This window comes from Pseudophryne corroboree, chromosome 4 (genome assembly GCF_028390025.1).
Source record: "Pseudophryne corroboree isolate aPseCor3 chromosome 4, aPseCor3.hap2, whole genome shotgun sequence".
Taxonomy (NCBI): domain Eukaryota; kingdom Metazoa; phylum Chordata; class Amphibia; order Anura; family Myobatrachidae; genus Pseudophryne; species Pseudophryne corroboree.
The window spans coordinates 688701106-688716758 of NC_086447.1; the positions used below are offsets into that span (position 1 = coordinate 688701106).

At 42.9% G+C, this 15653-nt stretch overlaps 1 protein-coding gene across 1 annotated transcript in view; it reads right to left on the bottom strand.

The window, feature by feature from the left end:
* LOC134910167 (sulfotransferase 6B1-like) overlaps nucleotides 1-15653 on the bottom strand; it is a 144207-nt gene that overhangs the window by 122082 nt on the left and 6472 nt on the right. The gene's annotated exons all lie outside the window — the stretch shown is intronic.

Genomic DNA, 15653 nt, shown 5'->3' on the forward strand with positions numbered 1-15653 from the left:
GAAAAGTGTTTGCAGGAAAGGATAGGAAACAATTGGATGTTCAGTTAGTCAGTTTGCAGCCTTGCAAATTTTAAACTAAAGAGTGGATGGGTTTCACATTAGTGTGGGGTATATACGATACCAGTGCTGGTATATAAGCTGTCCGTTCCGCTTTTGGCCGTGTAGAAGCTCCGGAGACTGCAGCGGCGTGTGTCCGTAATAGCGTTCCCAGGGAGCGGTGGTTTGGGGCCGTTGCCGTGGAGATGCTCCGGAAGCTGCAGCGGCGTGTGTCAGTGGTCTCGCTCTCGGAGAGCGATGGCTTGGGGCCGTTGCCTGGTGATAGTCTAAGCGCTCCGGCTAGCGCGGTCACGTGTGCGCATCACGTGATCGCCAATCCTTCCTGACGTACGTTTCGCAAAATAAGCTTGGTCACAGGGCGTAGTGAGGTCACTAAAGGTTCCAGTTTATGTAGAGCAGGGCTCATAGCTGATTGGATACATTTTTAGATGGACATGCTGATCCACCAATCTTGTTAAGTTATATTAGTCTCCCAGGTTTGACACAATTAGTAGTAACAACGGCTTGAGTTTGCTTGTGGTTAATTTGAAATACAGATAGATATGCCTGGGCGTTTTTAGTATAATGAAAAAAATATTAATTATTGTGCAAGTGATTAAATAAATAAACAGTTATTGGTTAATTTGTGACAGTGACATGATTAATAGATTAAAGGTTAATTAGAGAATAAGTGGTGTGATTTAGGTGTTAATGATTTTTGTTATATTAGATTTTCTGTGCTGGTTGATGAGAATGATAGGAATGGGATAATAAGGAAAATGAGAAAGGAAGTGAGGGAAGGGATAGTGAATCAGGAGCATGGTTGGGGAAAGGATGGTACTAATATGTGATGATAATGTGTTACTTATAGAGGGCAGAAAAAATGAATGTGAGAAGAGCCCATGGTGAGAAAGATGATAATGTGCTGTGTGAAATTGGGTAGGAGTCATAAAAACGTGAATAATATACTGTGGTTGAAGACTGGGATGTTATGGAAAAATATTATAAACATATATTTTATGTGGATTAGCCATATCTGAAAGGAGAGACTAAAAATGGATACTAAAGGTGTTAATATGACGACATTAATTTAAATATACCCCATAGTTTATGTTTTCATTCATGCCTGTTGGGTATAGGGATCCTATCTTAAAGATCCATTCACTCTCTCTTTTCAGTAGGTTCTCGGTTAGGTTACCTCCTCGTATTCCGAGTTTGATTTTCTCCAAGCCAAAGATTTTAAGCTCCTCCCATCTATTTTCATGATGGGTGTGAAAATGGCGAGCGACAGAAGTTAATTGCTTCATCTTGGCTTTGTCCATGATGGCATTACGTATAGATCCTACATGTTCCAGGACTCGCTGTTTAAGCGGACGAGTTGTCATGCCAATGTATTTTTGGTTACTGCTACATTTCAAGCAATAAATAACCCCTTCCGTTTGGCAGTTCATTTAGTCTTTTATTTGTATCATCTCTCCAAATTTATCTTCTATTTCCTTTGTTGGATCAATATATTTGCAAGCTTTGCATTTGCCACAGGGATACGTTCCGGTGACTATTGGTCTTTTAGTCGAGAATTTTTGAAAGTGACTGCTTACAAGTCTGTCTTTAAGGTTTTTGGATCTGCGCCAGCTCATGGCGACCTTAGGACCTGCTAAAACAGACACTGCTGCTAGGATGCAGCTGCAGGGGCACGTGGATACATGGGATGCTACAAAAGCAAATATAAAAACTAATAATTCATAGTTCAAGAGACAAGCAACAAAGGTGCATAGACACTACTATGTTACTTACATGTGTTCTGATATCCAGGTCATCCCTGCGTTGCATAGCTCATACAGGCAGCATGACAGCTATTTAAGGAGCCCGGGCCGGAAGTGCCCGGAAGTGGCAGGTGTGTCAATGGACACGTTCCCTCACTGTCCCTACCACTAAAACTGACACCCAGCGTCCAACTAAACTAACTCAGTGCCCGTTGCTGTATTGGGCCACTGACTCACCGTCTGACTCAATCACGACAGCGCTGTAAACAGGTGAAGCCGCCGAGAGGAGCGCCATGCGCTCCAACTCGCCGGAAGCGCTGCGTTCCACCCGGCCGGAAACGCTGCGTTCCACACTCCGAGAGGAGCGCCATGCGTTCCATCTCGCCGGAAGCGCTGCGTTCCACCCGGTCGGAAGTCATGGGAGTTCCGCAAATAAGGGGGAATGTGATCACTCCATCTGCTAGACAGTGGCTACCGCTGCCACCAATGCATATATAGGTGACGAAAACTCACTAAGAAGGATGTGGGAGGCACCATTAAATAACAATATTAAGGGAATATCAATCTGAAAACAGTATAAAAGTTGATGCAGGCACTCTTCCATAATCACACTTAATGGTAAAAATAAAGGCTCTGCAGATTATATAAAATAAGTTTCAAAGCCCATGTTTGGTGTGGGCTTAAGAATAGATTGCTTAGGCCTGGGAAGAGGCTCTCCTAGTTGCATGTCACAAGTTGGGACAGAGATGGTTAATCCCAGAGAACTAGGTACAACAATTGCAAATGCATCACCTGCTATTACTCTGGTTTCTCACGATGTAAAAAAAAAGAGCTTACACCAAAAAAAAGAAGAAAGAAAGAAATATAAACACAGAACATCAAATAATAAAACAAAAATGTCAACAAAACAATAATAATACATATATACGAGTATATATTTGAATATAATTAGCCCATGGCTTCAGGAAACTCATATCTGAATATACTAATATAGACAGGGGAAACCTAGTCTCATACCAATAGGGTACTACTCTAAGTTAGAGAAAGACATTGAGTGGGTTCGATTCATTTAGCCCTCTAGGGGCCACCATATCAAGCTGGTGTATCCAATAGCTTTCCCGTCTTTTCAACAGGAGAGCCCGATCCCCCCCAGTTGGACAGGGCGGGATCCAGTCAATTAACTTACATTTCAAGCTGGCTACTTGATGTTTTGCTGCTATAAAATGCCTCGCTACCGGTTTATCGGTTTTGCCTGTCATTAATGCTGTATGTATTGAGGACCTGTGATTGGCCATTCTATCTCTGAATGGCCTTGTGGTGAGGCCAACATAACAGAGACCACAAGGACATTTAAGCATATAAATCACATGGTCCAACCTGCAATGGAGATGGTATTTGATTTTAATTGCTTTGCCAGTATGTGGATGGTACAAGACAGGGCCCGTCATCATTGACCTACATGTGGTGCAGCTGCCACAAGAGTAGCTGCCAGGCTTAGATTGCATTACATCAGTGGTAGTCATACTTGTCTTAGGATACATAGTGGGGCGCATTAGAAGTTGTTTCAAATTGGCACCACAACGGTATGCAACCATAGGGGTATTCATCCCTCTGAATGGAAGGTTGGTGTCTGTGGCTAGAATGGACCAATGTTTTCTCAATGATTTCTTAATGGTAGGATTATTGTCAAATTGGGTGGGAAAAATTATACAGTTCAAATTTTTCTTAGTCGTCTTGCGCTTGCCTTGAAAAATCTGAGAGGCAGTTTCTAGGCAGCTAGACAAAACTTTGGGTGTATATCCCTGGTGTAAAAAGCGGGAAGTTACTTCAGAGCATTGAATATGCCTACGACCAGAGTCAGAGTTAATACGCATAGCTCTCAAATATTGCGACACGGGGAGACTGTCCTTTAAGGCTGGCAAATGAAAACTACCAGCCTGTAACAATAAATTACGATCCGTAGGCTTACGGTACAGAGTGGAAATAAATCCTGTCTCAGTATGAATGACAGTAATATCAAGAAAATTAATCTCAGTAGATGTGATAGTATGGGTAAAGCGAATAGGGCTATCAAGAGCATTCAAGTTAATCATCATGTCAAGTTAATCATCAAGCATCATGTCGTTAAATTCATGTTCAGTGCCATGCCATAACAAAAAAATATCATCGATAAACCTACGGTAAAAACCAATCTTTTGACCATATGTGGATAATATATGTGTTTGCTCGTACTCTGTCATAAATAAATTGGCATACGATGGGGCCAAATTTGACCCCATCGCTGTGCCAGATGTTTGTAGAAAGAATTTGTCTTTATACAGAAAATGGTTATTTCTCTGACGTCCTAGTGGATGCTGGGAACTCCGTAAGGACCATGGGGAATAGCGGCTCCGCAGGAGACTGGGCACAAAAAGAAAGCTTTAGGACTACCTGGTGTGCACTGGCTCCTCCCCCTATGACCCTCCTCCAAGCCTCAGTTAGATTTTTGTGCCCGACCGAGCAGGGTGCAATCTAGGGGCCTCTCCTGAGCTTCTTAGAAAAAAGTTAGTTTTAGGTTTTTTATTTTCAGTGAGACCTGCTGGCAACAGGCTCACTGCATCGAGGGACTAAGGGGAGAAGAAGCGAACCTGCCTGCTTGCAGCCAGCTTGGGCTTCTTAGGCTACTGGACACCATTAGCTCCAGAGGGATCGAACACAGGCCCAGCCTCGGAGTCCGGTCCCAGAGCCACGCCGCCGGCCCCCTTACAGAGCAAGAAGCAAGAAGAGGTCCGGAAAATCGGCGGCAGAAGACATCAGTCTTCATCAAGGTAGCGCACAGCACTGCAGCTGTGCGCCATTGCTCCTCATGCACACCTCACACTGCGGTCACTGATGGGTGCAGGGCGCTGGGGGGGGCGCCCTGAGCAGCAATATTAACATCTTGGCTGGCAAAAATACATCACATATAGCCCCCAGGGCTATATGGATGTACATTAACCCCTGCCAGATTTTACAAAAAAGCGGGAGAAAAGTCCGCCGAAAAGGGGGCGGAGCTATCTCTCTCAGCACACTGGCGCCATTTTCCCTCACAGCTCCGCTGGAAGGACGTCTCCCTGACTCTCCCCTGCAGTCCTGCACTACAGAAAAGGGTAACAAAGAGAGGGGGGGCACTAATTAGGCGCAGTATTACAGATAACAGCAGCTATAAGGGAAAACACTCTATATAGTGATATCCCTGTGTATATATAGCGCTCTGGTGTGTGCTGGCATACTCTCCCTCTGTCTCCCCAAAGGGCTAGTGGGGTCCTGTCCTCTATCAGAGCATTCCCGGTGTGTGTGCTGTGTGTCGGTACGGCTGTGTCGACATGTATGAAGAGGAAAATGATGTGGAGGCGGAGCAATTGCCTGTAGTGGAGATGTCACCCCCTAGGGGGTCGACACCTGAGTGGATGGGCTTATGGAAGGAATTACGTGAAAGTGTCAACTCTTTACATAAGAAGTTTGATGACATGGGACAGCCGGCTTCTCAGCTTGTGCCTGTCCAGGCGTCTCAAAGGCCATCAGGGGCTCTAAAACGCCCGCTACCTCAGATGGCAGATACAGACGTCGACACGGATACTGACTCCAGTGTCGACGACGAGGAGACAAATGTAACTTCCAGTAGGGCCACACGTTACATGATTGAGGCAATGAAAAATGTTTTACACATTTCTGATAATACCACAGGTACCACTAAAAAGGGTATTATGTTTGGTGAGAAAAAACTACATGTAGTTTTTCCTGCATCTGAGGAATTAAATGAAGTGTGTGATGAAGCGTGGGTTTCTCCTGATAAAAAACAAATAATTCCTAGGAAGTTATTGGCAATGTACCCTTTCCCGCCAGAGGATAGGGCGCGTTGGGAAACTCCCCCTAGGGTAGATAAAGCGCTCACACGCTTGTCCAAACAGGTGGCACTACCGTCTCCGGATACGGCCGCCCTTAAGGATCCTGCTGACAGAAAGCAGGAGACTATCCTGAAGTGTATATACACACACACTGGTGTTATACTGCGACCAGCAATCGCCTCAGCCTGGATGTGCAGTGCTGGGGTGGCTTGGTCAGACTCCCTGACAGACAATATTGATACCCTGGATAGGGACAGTATATTACTGACTGTAGAGCATTTAAAAGATGCATTTTTATACATGCGTGATGCACAGAGGGATATTTGCCGACTGGCATCACGAGTAAGTGCTATGTCCATTTCCGCCAGAAGGGGGTTATGGACTCGGCAGTGGTCAGGTGATGCCGATTCTAAAAGGCATATGGAAGTATTGCCTTATAAAGGGGAGGAGTTATTTGGGGTAGGTCTGTCGGACCTGGTTTCCACGGCAACTGCTGGGAAATCCACGTTTTTACCCCAGGTCGCCTCTCAGCAAAAGAAGACATCGTATTATCATGCGCAGTCCTTTCGGCCCCATAAGGGCAAGCGGGCAAAAGGCTCCTCTTTTCTGCCCCGTGGCAGAGGGAGAGGAAAAAGGCTGCAGCAAACAGCCAGTTCCCAGGAACAGAAGTCCTCCCCCGCTTCCGCCAAGTCCTCGGCATGACGCTGGGGCTCTACAGGCGGACTCAGGTACGGTGGGGGCCTGTCTCAAGAATTTCAGCGCACAGTGGGCTCGCTCACAAGTAGATCCCTGGATCCTTCAGGTAGTATCTCAGGGGTACAAATTGGAATTCGAGACGTCTCCCCCTCGCCGTTTCCTAAAGTCTGCCTTACCGACGACTCCTTCCGACAGGGAGGCGGTATTAGAAGCTATCCACAAGCTGTATTCCCAGCAGGTGATAATCAAGGTACCCCTCCTGCAACAAGGAAAGGGGTATTATTCCACAATGTTTGTGGTACCGAAGCCGGACGGCTCGGTGAGACCCATTTTAAATCTAAAGTCATTGAACGCTTACATAAAGAAGTTCAAATTCAAGATGGAGTCACTCAGAGCGGTTATCTCGAGCCTGGAGGAAGGGGATTATATGGTGTCTCTGGACATCAAGGATGCTTACCTGCATGTCCCAATTTACCCTTCTCACCAAGGGTACCTCAGGTTTGTGGTACAGAACTGCCACTATTAGTTCCAAACGCTGCCGTTTGGATTGTCCACGGCACCGCGGGTCTTTACCAAGGTAATGGCCGAAATGATGATACTCCTTCGAAGGAAGGGAGTTTTAATTATCCCGTACTTGGACGATCTCCTGATAAGGGCGAGATCCAGGGAACAGTTGGTAGTCGGGGTAGCACTATCTCAAGAAGTGTTAGGACAGCACGGTTGGATTCTCAATATTCCAAAATCGCAGCTGATCCCGACGACACGTCTTCTGTTCCTAGGGATGATTCTGGACACAGTCCAGAAAAAGGTATTTCTCCCGGAGGAGAAAGCCAGGGAGTTATCCGATCTAGTCAGAAACCTCCTAAAACCAGGTCAAGTATCGGTGCATCAATGCACAAGGGTCCTGGGAAAAATGGTGGCTTCTTACGAAGCAATTCCATTCGGCAGATTCCACGCAAGAACTTTCCAGTGGGACCTGCTGGACAAATGGTCCGGATCGCATCTTCAGATGCATCAGAGGATAACCCTGTCACCAAGGACAAGGGTGTCTCTCCTATGGTGGTTGCAGAGTGCCCATCTTTTAGAGGGCCGCAGATTCGGCATTCAGGACTGGGTCCTGGTGACCACGGATGCCAGCCTTCGAGGCTGGGGAGCAGTCACACAGGGAAGAATTTCCAGGGAGTGTGGTCAAACCTGGAGACCTCACTTCACATAAATATCCTGGAGCTAAGGGCCATTTACAATGCCCTAAGCCAAGCGAGACCTCTGCTTCAGGACCAGCCGGTGTTGATCCAGTCGGACAACATCACGGCGGTCGCCCACGTAAACAGACAGGGCGGCACAAGAAGCAGGAGGGCAATGGCAGAAGCTGCAAGGATTCTCCGATGGGCGGAAAATCATGTGATAGCACTGTCAGCAGTGTTTATTCCGGGAGTGGACAACTGGGAAGCAGACTTCCTCAGCAGACACGACCTCCACCCGGGAGAGTGGGGACGTCACCCGGAGGTTTTCCACATGATTGTAAGCCGTTGGGAAAAACCAAAGGTGGACATGATGGCGTCCCGCCTCAACAAAAAACTAAAAAGTTATTGCGCCAGGTCAATGGCCTCTACCTCTAAGAAGGGACCTGCTCCAGCAGGGACCCTGTCTGTTCCAAGACTTACCGCGGCTGCGTTTGACGGCATGGCGGTTGAACACCGGATCCTGAAGGAAAAAGGCATTCCAGAAGAAGTCATCCCTACTTTGATAAAAGCCAGAAAGGATGTAACCGCAAAGCATTATCTCCGCATTTGGCGAAAATATGTTGCGTGGTGCGAGGCCAGGAAGGCCCCGACGGAGGAATTTCAACTGGGTCGATTCCTGCATTTCCTGCAAACAGGAGTGTCTTTGGGCCTCAAATTGGGATCCATTAAGGTTCAGATTTCGGCCCTGTCGATTTTCTTCCAGAAAGAACTGGCTTCAGTTCCTGAAGTTCAGACGTTTGTCAAGGGGGTGCTGCATATACAGCCTCCTTTTGTGCCTCCAGTGGCACCTTGGGATCTCAATGTAGTTTTGGGGTTCCTAAAATCACATTGGTTTGAACCACTTAAATCTGTGGATTTAAAATATCTCACGTGGAAAGTGGTCATGCTGTTGGCCCTGGCTTCGGCCAGGCGCGTGTCGGAATTGGCGGCTTTATCCTGTAAAAGCCCTTATCTGATTTTCCGTTCGGACAGGACGGAATTGAGGACTCGTCCTCAGTTTCTCCCTAAGGTGGTGTCAGCGTTTCACCTGAACTAGCCTATTGTGGTGCCTGCGGCTACTAGGGACTTGGAGGACTCCAAGTTGCTAGACGTTGTCAGGGCCCTGAAAATATATATTTCCAGGACGGCTGGAGTCAGAAAATCTGACTCGCTGTTTATCCTGTACGCACCCAACAAGCTGGGTGCTCCTGCTTCTAAGCAGACTATTGCTCGCTGGATTTGTAATACAATTCAGCTTGCGCATTCTGTGGCAGGCCTGCCACAGCCAAAATCTGTAAAAGCCCACTCCACAAGGAAGGTGGGCTCATCCTGGGCGGCTGCCCGAGGGGTCTCGGCTTTACAACTTTGCCGAGCTGCTACTTGGTCAGGGTCAAATACCTTTTGTAAAATTTTACAAATTTGACACTCTGGCTGAGGAGGACCTTGAGTTTTCTCATTCGGTGATGCAGAGTCATCCGCACTCTCCTGCCCGTTTGGGAGCTTTGGTATAATCCCCATGGTCCTTACGGAGTTCCCAGCATCCACTAGGACGTCAGAGAAAATAAGAATTTACTTACCGATAATTCTATTTCTCGTAGTCCGTAGTGGATGCTGGGCGCCGGTGTGATTGGTGTGGCTGGTATGAGTCTTACCCGGGATTCAAAAATCCTTCCTTATTGTGTACGCTCGTCCGGGCACAGTATCCTAACTGAGGCTTGGAGGAGGGTCATAGGGGGAGGAGCCAGTGCACACCAGGTAGTCCTAAAGCTTTCTTTTTGTGCCCAGTCTCCTGCGGAGCCGCTATTCCCCATGGTCTTTACGGAGTTCCCAGCATCCACTACGGACTACGAGAAATAGAATTATCGGTAAGTAAATTCTTATTATTTCAATACCAGTTCTGTGATTTCTAGTATGAATTCGATGGGAAATTCTAAATCGCTGACACTCAGAAGACATTTCTTAATAGTATCAAGCCCTGCCTGATGCGGAATTACTGTATATAGAGAGCAGACATCGATGGTGGCCATAAAAGCCCCTCTGTCATTAATGGGGATATTGTGTAACTGAGTCAAAAAATCACCAGTATCTCTCAAATAACTAAAGTGTCCTATCCTGTATACTCTACCAAAAATCCATAACACTTTAGGCAGACCTATCATCGCAGCCGAGGGGTCACTGCTCCAACCTCTGGCAATACTGATTGACAGTATTCTGCAGCCACAGGTGGTTAAAACGGATAGTTATTTGAGAGATACTGGTGATTTTTTGACTCAATTACACAAAATCCCCATTACCTGGATATGACCTGGATATCAGAACACATGTAAGTTACATAGTAGTGTCTATGCACCTTTGTTGCTTGTCTCTTGAACTATGAATTATTAGTTTTTATATTTGCTTTTGTTGTAGCATCCCATGTATCCACGTGCCCCTGCAGCTGCATCCTAGCAGCAGTGTCTATTTTAGCAGGTATGTCTAAGGTTACAGCAAAGTGGGATTGTATCTGCACACACACAATTGTATTATATCAGATTTGGAACTATATACAGCTCCAAAATAACCCCTATTGCATTCAAGTATTCACAATTATTTGTGGGGGTGCTATCGACTACAGCTAAGGTTAGTCAGCAAAAAGAAAAAGAGAAAAGGACTGTATTTGTCGATGCACAGGAAGAAGGGTGACCTGATTATCACAATCTTCTGGAGAATTATTAAAATTTAACTTTTATTAGTGTCAAATTAAAATAGTGTGATGATAACTGACACACAAACTACGAGTATAGACGAAACATAAAGGTTAAAATCAAGACGTATACAACATATACCACAAGTGCAATGAAATAATAAGTGTGATTAAAGATTAAAATATGTGTCCGCGTGTCTGTTCTTATATCCAATTATATAATATTGCTCACAATATTTACTCAGTCTGATAATAGTTGTCAGCAATTGGTCTTCATATGTTCACATGACCATTTGTCAGTATTTATAATATCTGGAGTATCCCACTCCTATGTGTATAATTGTAGCTGACAATATGATTCCAATGGTGTCTATAATATTCACACTGTGTATATCTTATATTCTAGGCTTGGTGGTCTGTCTTATTCCCCACTTCAATATAGTGTTTTAATCACACTTAAATGGATCACACTCAGTCTGTACACTTATATATACTAATATGCAACTTTGTCAAGATGGAGTATCATTCATTACATATATATAGTTTGTTCAGTAGTGGATGCATCTTTCCTGAGCCTTCTAAAGAGCATTCATTGGGAATACAGATTGGGTTTTTCTGCCTAAAAATTAACACATTCAATATCCTGGTTGGTACTTATGTGTAGATTATTGTTGTAAACAGTATAAATAGGTTACAGTGTACCAATATCTCTATGTGGTTGTATTACGTGCGCTCTTGATTTTAATGAGACTCTCTGTAGTCATGTAAGATAATTAGATCAGGAGACATGCCATTCCTATAGTGAGAGTGAGTACTTTCCTCACACTTCAATATAGGTATTATAAATGTGCAGCAGTATACTGTGTTGCAGTACCCCTCTTAAGGGTGACACCTCCTATATTGACAGACTAAATGTATCTGAATTAGATAGGGATAGTTATGTCCCCCGTCAATTATAGAGGGCCAGCTGGTTATTAATAATAAATTAGGTAATGGTGGTTTATATTCCTACCACTCAAGGTGTATATATGTTGAATTAGCTAAGCTAATTGGTAATCAAAAAGTACGGGTTCTGAGATGTTTATTATAGTATCAATATACCTGCTGCATAAGTTAATACTGCAGCACTTTATCCATTGGCATTCATTGAGTTGTATCATAAGTGTTTCCACATGCCTATTGAATTATAAATGACCACACACTTATAATTAGAACCTTGCTAGCTTAATTGCTACCTCTGGAGACAAAGATGTACTTTATTATCTGTGCTGATAATTCTCAAACAGCATAGATTATAGGGTATGTTTCTTATAGTATTTATGTATCTGCCGGGTTCTGAGGTGTTTATTATAGTATCAATATACCTGCTGCTTAAGTTAATACTGCAGCACTTTATCCATTGGCATTCATTGAGTTGTATCATAAGTGTTTCCACATGCCTTTTAAATTATAAATGACCACACACTTATAATTAGAACCTTGCTAGCTTAATTGCTACCTCTGGAGACAAAGATGTGCTTTATTATCTGTGCTGATAATTCTCAAACAGCATAGATTATAGGGTATGTTTCTTATAGTATTTCTGTATCTGCTGCACAGATTGAAACTGTAACGTTTATTCTATTGGCATTAGTTAAATTGTATCATGCATATCTCCTCCTGACTAACAGGTGGCTTGGAGAATCAACTGTGAAACATTGTTGCGTTTCTATCTGTATAAGCCACAACACTGTCAATTACTGCTTTCTCACTGACATAGTTAGACTGACTGTGTCTGCTAGCCTAACACAATTTATCCGTCTACCTGCTATTTAGTGCTGTGGATACCATCGGAATCTAACTAATCACATAATCAGAACTAGTTATACATTAAATTGGTTTACCAATTTAATGTATAACTAGTTCTGATTATGTGATTAGTTAGATTCCGATGGTATCCACAGCACTAAATAGCAGGTAGACGGATAAATTGTGTTAGGCTAGCAGACACAGTCAGTCTAACTATGTCAGTGAGAAAGCAGTAATTGACAGTGTTGTGGCTTATACAGATAGAAACGCAACAATGTTTCACAGTTGATTCTCCAAGCCACCTGTTAGTCAGGAGGAGATATGCATGATACAATTTAACTAATGCCAATAGAATAAACGTTACAGTTTCAATCTGTGCAGCAGATACAGAAATACTATAAGAAACATACCCTATAATCTATGCTGTTTGAGAATTATCAGCACAGATAATAAAGCACATCTTTGTCTCCAGAGGTAGCAATTAAGCTAGCAAGGTTCTAATTATAAGTGTGTGGTCATTTATAATTTAAAAGGCATGTGGAAACACTTATGATACAACTCAATGAATGCCAATGGATAAAGTGCTGCAGTATTAACTTAAGCAGCAGGTATATTGATACTATAATAAACACCTCAGAACCCGGCAGATACATAAATACTATAAGAAACATACCCTATAATCTATGCTGTTTGAGAATTATCAGCACAGATAATAAAGTACATCTTTGTCTCCAGAGGTAGCAATTAAGCTAGCAAGGTTCTAATTATAAGTGTGTGGTCATTTATAATTCAATAGGCATGTGGAAACACTTATGATACAACTCAATGAATGCCAATGGATAAAGTGCTGCAGTATTAACTTATGCAGCAGGTATATTGATACTATAATAAACATCTCAGAACCCGTACTTTTTGATTACCAATTAGCTTAGCTAATTCAACATATATACACCTTGAGTGGTAGGAATATAAACCACCATTACCTAATTTATTATTAATAACCAGCTGGCCCTCTATAATTGACGGGGGACATAACTATCCCTATCTAATTCAGATACATTTAGTCTGTCAATATAGGAGGTGTCACCTTTAAGAGGGGTACTGCAACACAGTATACTGCTGCACATTTATAATACCTATATTGAAGTGTGAGGAAAGTACTCACTCTCACTATAGGAATGGCATGTCTCCTGATCTAATTATCTTACATGACTACAGAGAGTCTCATTAAAATCAAGAGTGCACGTAATACAACCACATAGAGATATTGGTACACTGTAACCTATTTATACTGTTTACAACAATAATCTACACATAAGTACCAACCAGGATATTAAATGTGTTAATTTTTAGGCAGAAAAACCCAATCTGTATTCCCAATGAATGCTCTTTAGAAGGCTCAGGAAAGATGCATCCACTACTGAACAAACTATATATATGTAATGAATGATACTCCATCTTGACAAAGTTGCATATTAGTATATATAAGTGTACAGACTGAGTGTGATCCATTTAAGTGTGATTAAAACACTATATTGAAGTGGGGAATAAGACAGACCACCAAGCCTAGAATATAAGATATACACAGTGTGAATATTATAGACACCATTGGAATCATATTGTCAGCTACAATTATACACATAGGAGTGGGATACTCCAGATATTATAAATACTGACAAATGGTCATGTGAACATATGAAGACCAATTGCTGACAACTATTATCAGACTGAGTAAATATTGTGAGCAATATTATATAATTGGATATAAGAACAGACACGCGGACACATATTTTAATCTTTAATCACACTTATTATTTCATTGCACTTGTGGTATATGTTGTATACGTCTTGATTTTAACCTTTATGTTTCGTCTATACTCGTAGTTTGTGTGTCAGTTATCATCACACTATTTTAATTTGACACTAATAAAAGTTAAATTTTAATAATTCTCCAGAAGATTGTGATAATCAGGTCACCCTTCTTCCTGTGCATCGACAAATACAGTCCTTTTCTCTTTTTCTTTTTGATGTCTAAGGTTACCCCAGAGCCGGCTTTAGGCATAGGCAAACTAGGCAAATGCCTAGGGCATTTGGTATGCTTAGGGGCACCAGCAGCTTCTGCTGATTAAAATGATATGTGGCATGCCTATATTCTGTGTATTCCTGGAAATCACTGTAATGTAGCATTTCGTATGCAGATACAGCCGCACACAGTATATAGGCATGCTGTTTATCATTTTAATCAGCAGAAGCTGCTTGTGCATCTTAGCCACACAATAATGCAAAGAAGATGCATTTTCATAAACAAAAGGCGTCCGACGTTAGCAGAGCTGCCTCATGCCAGGTATCTCTTGCAAAACTAGCGGTGGTGCTAGGGGGCACCAGCCAAAATCTTGCCTAGGGCATCATATTGGTTAGGGCCGGCTCTGGGTTACCCTCACCTGTTATATATTTTGCCTATATCCCCTTAGTGGATATTTTTACCACTAGGCAGAGCCGGCCATAGGCATAGGCAAACTAGGCAATTGCCTAGGGCATTTGATATGCCTAGGGGCATCATCAGCTTCTGCTGATTAAAATGATATGCAGCATGCCTATATTCTGTGTGTAGCATTTCATATGCAGATACAGCCACAGTCTCACACAGTATATAGGCATGCTGCATATCATTTTAATCAGCAGAAGCTGCTTGTGCATCCTAGCCACATAGCAATGCAAATAAGATGCATTTTCATGAAAAAAAAATATGTGCCCGACGTTAGCATTGAGGCAAGATTTATGAGGACACATCTGTATCCAAGCAGAGGCAGAGGTCACAGTGTTAGTGGCAGTGTGAGTGCTGTGTGCATGTGAGTGGGTTGGTTGTGCAGTAGTGTTTGGAATATGTATAAGGAGCATTATGTGTGTCATGTAAAAATGCATTAATAATGTGCAACATATGTGTAAGGGGCACTATGTGTGTCATTATGTGTATAAGGGCATTAATAATGTGCGGCATATGTGTAACAGGGTACTACTGTTTGTGTGTCATTATGTGTATAGGGGCACTAATAATGTGCAGCAAATGTGTAGGGGCACTATATGTGTCATTGTGTGTATAAGGGCATTAATAATGTGCAGCATATGTGTAAGGGACATTATGTGTAAAAGGGCATTAATAAAGGTTGTCAAAATGTGTAAGGCGCATTATGTTTATAAGGACATTAATAATGTGTCTCATATGTGTAAGGGGCATTACTGTGTGGCATTATGTGTATAAGGTGCTTTACTATGTGGCATTGCATATAGAAAGGGCACTAGGGTGTGGTGTAATGTGAATAAGGAGCAATTCAGTGTGATGTAATGTGAATAAGGGACTCTATTGTGAGGAGTAACGTTTATAAGGTAAAGTGATACTACTGTGGGATGTAATATGAATTATGGACACTATCGCATGATCAAATGTGATTAAAGTTGCAGTACTGTGTGGCGTAATTGGAATTGGGGTTACTATTGTGTGGCCATGCCCCTTGCCAGCAAAAACACATCCCTTTTTGGGCTGTGCGCCAAATGTGCCAACTGTTCCTATTTAAAATATAGGGGGTACAAACACCAAAAT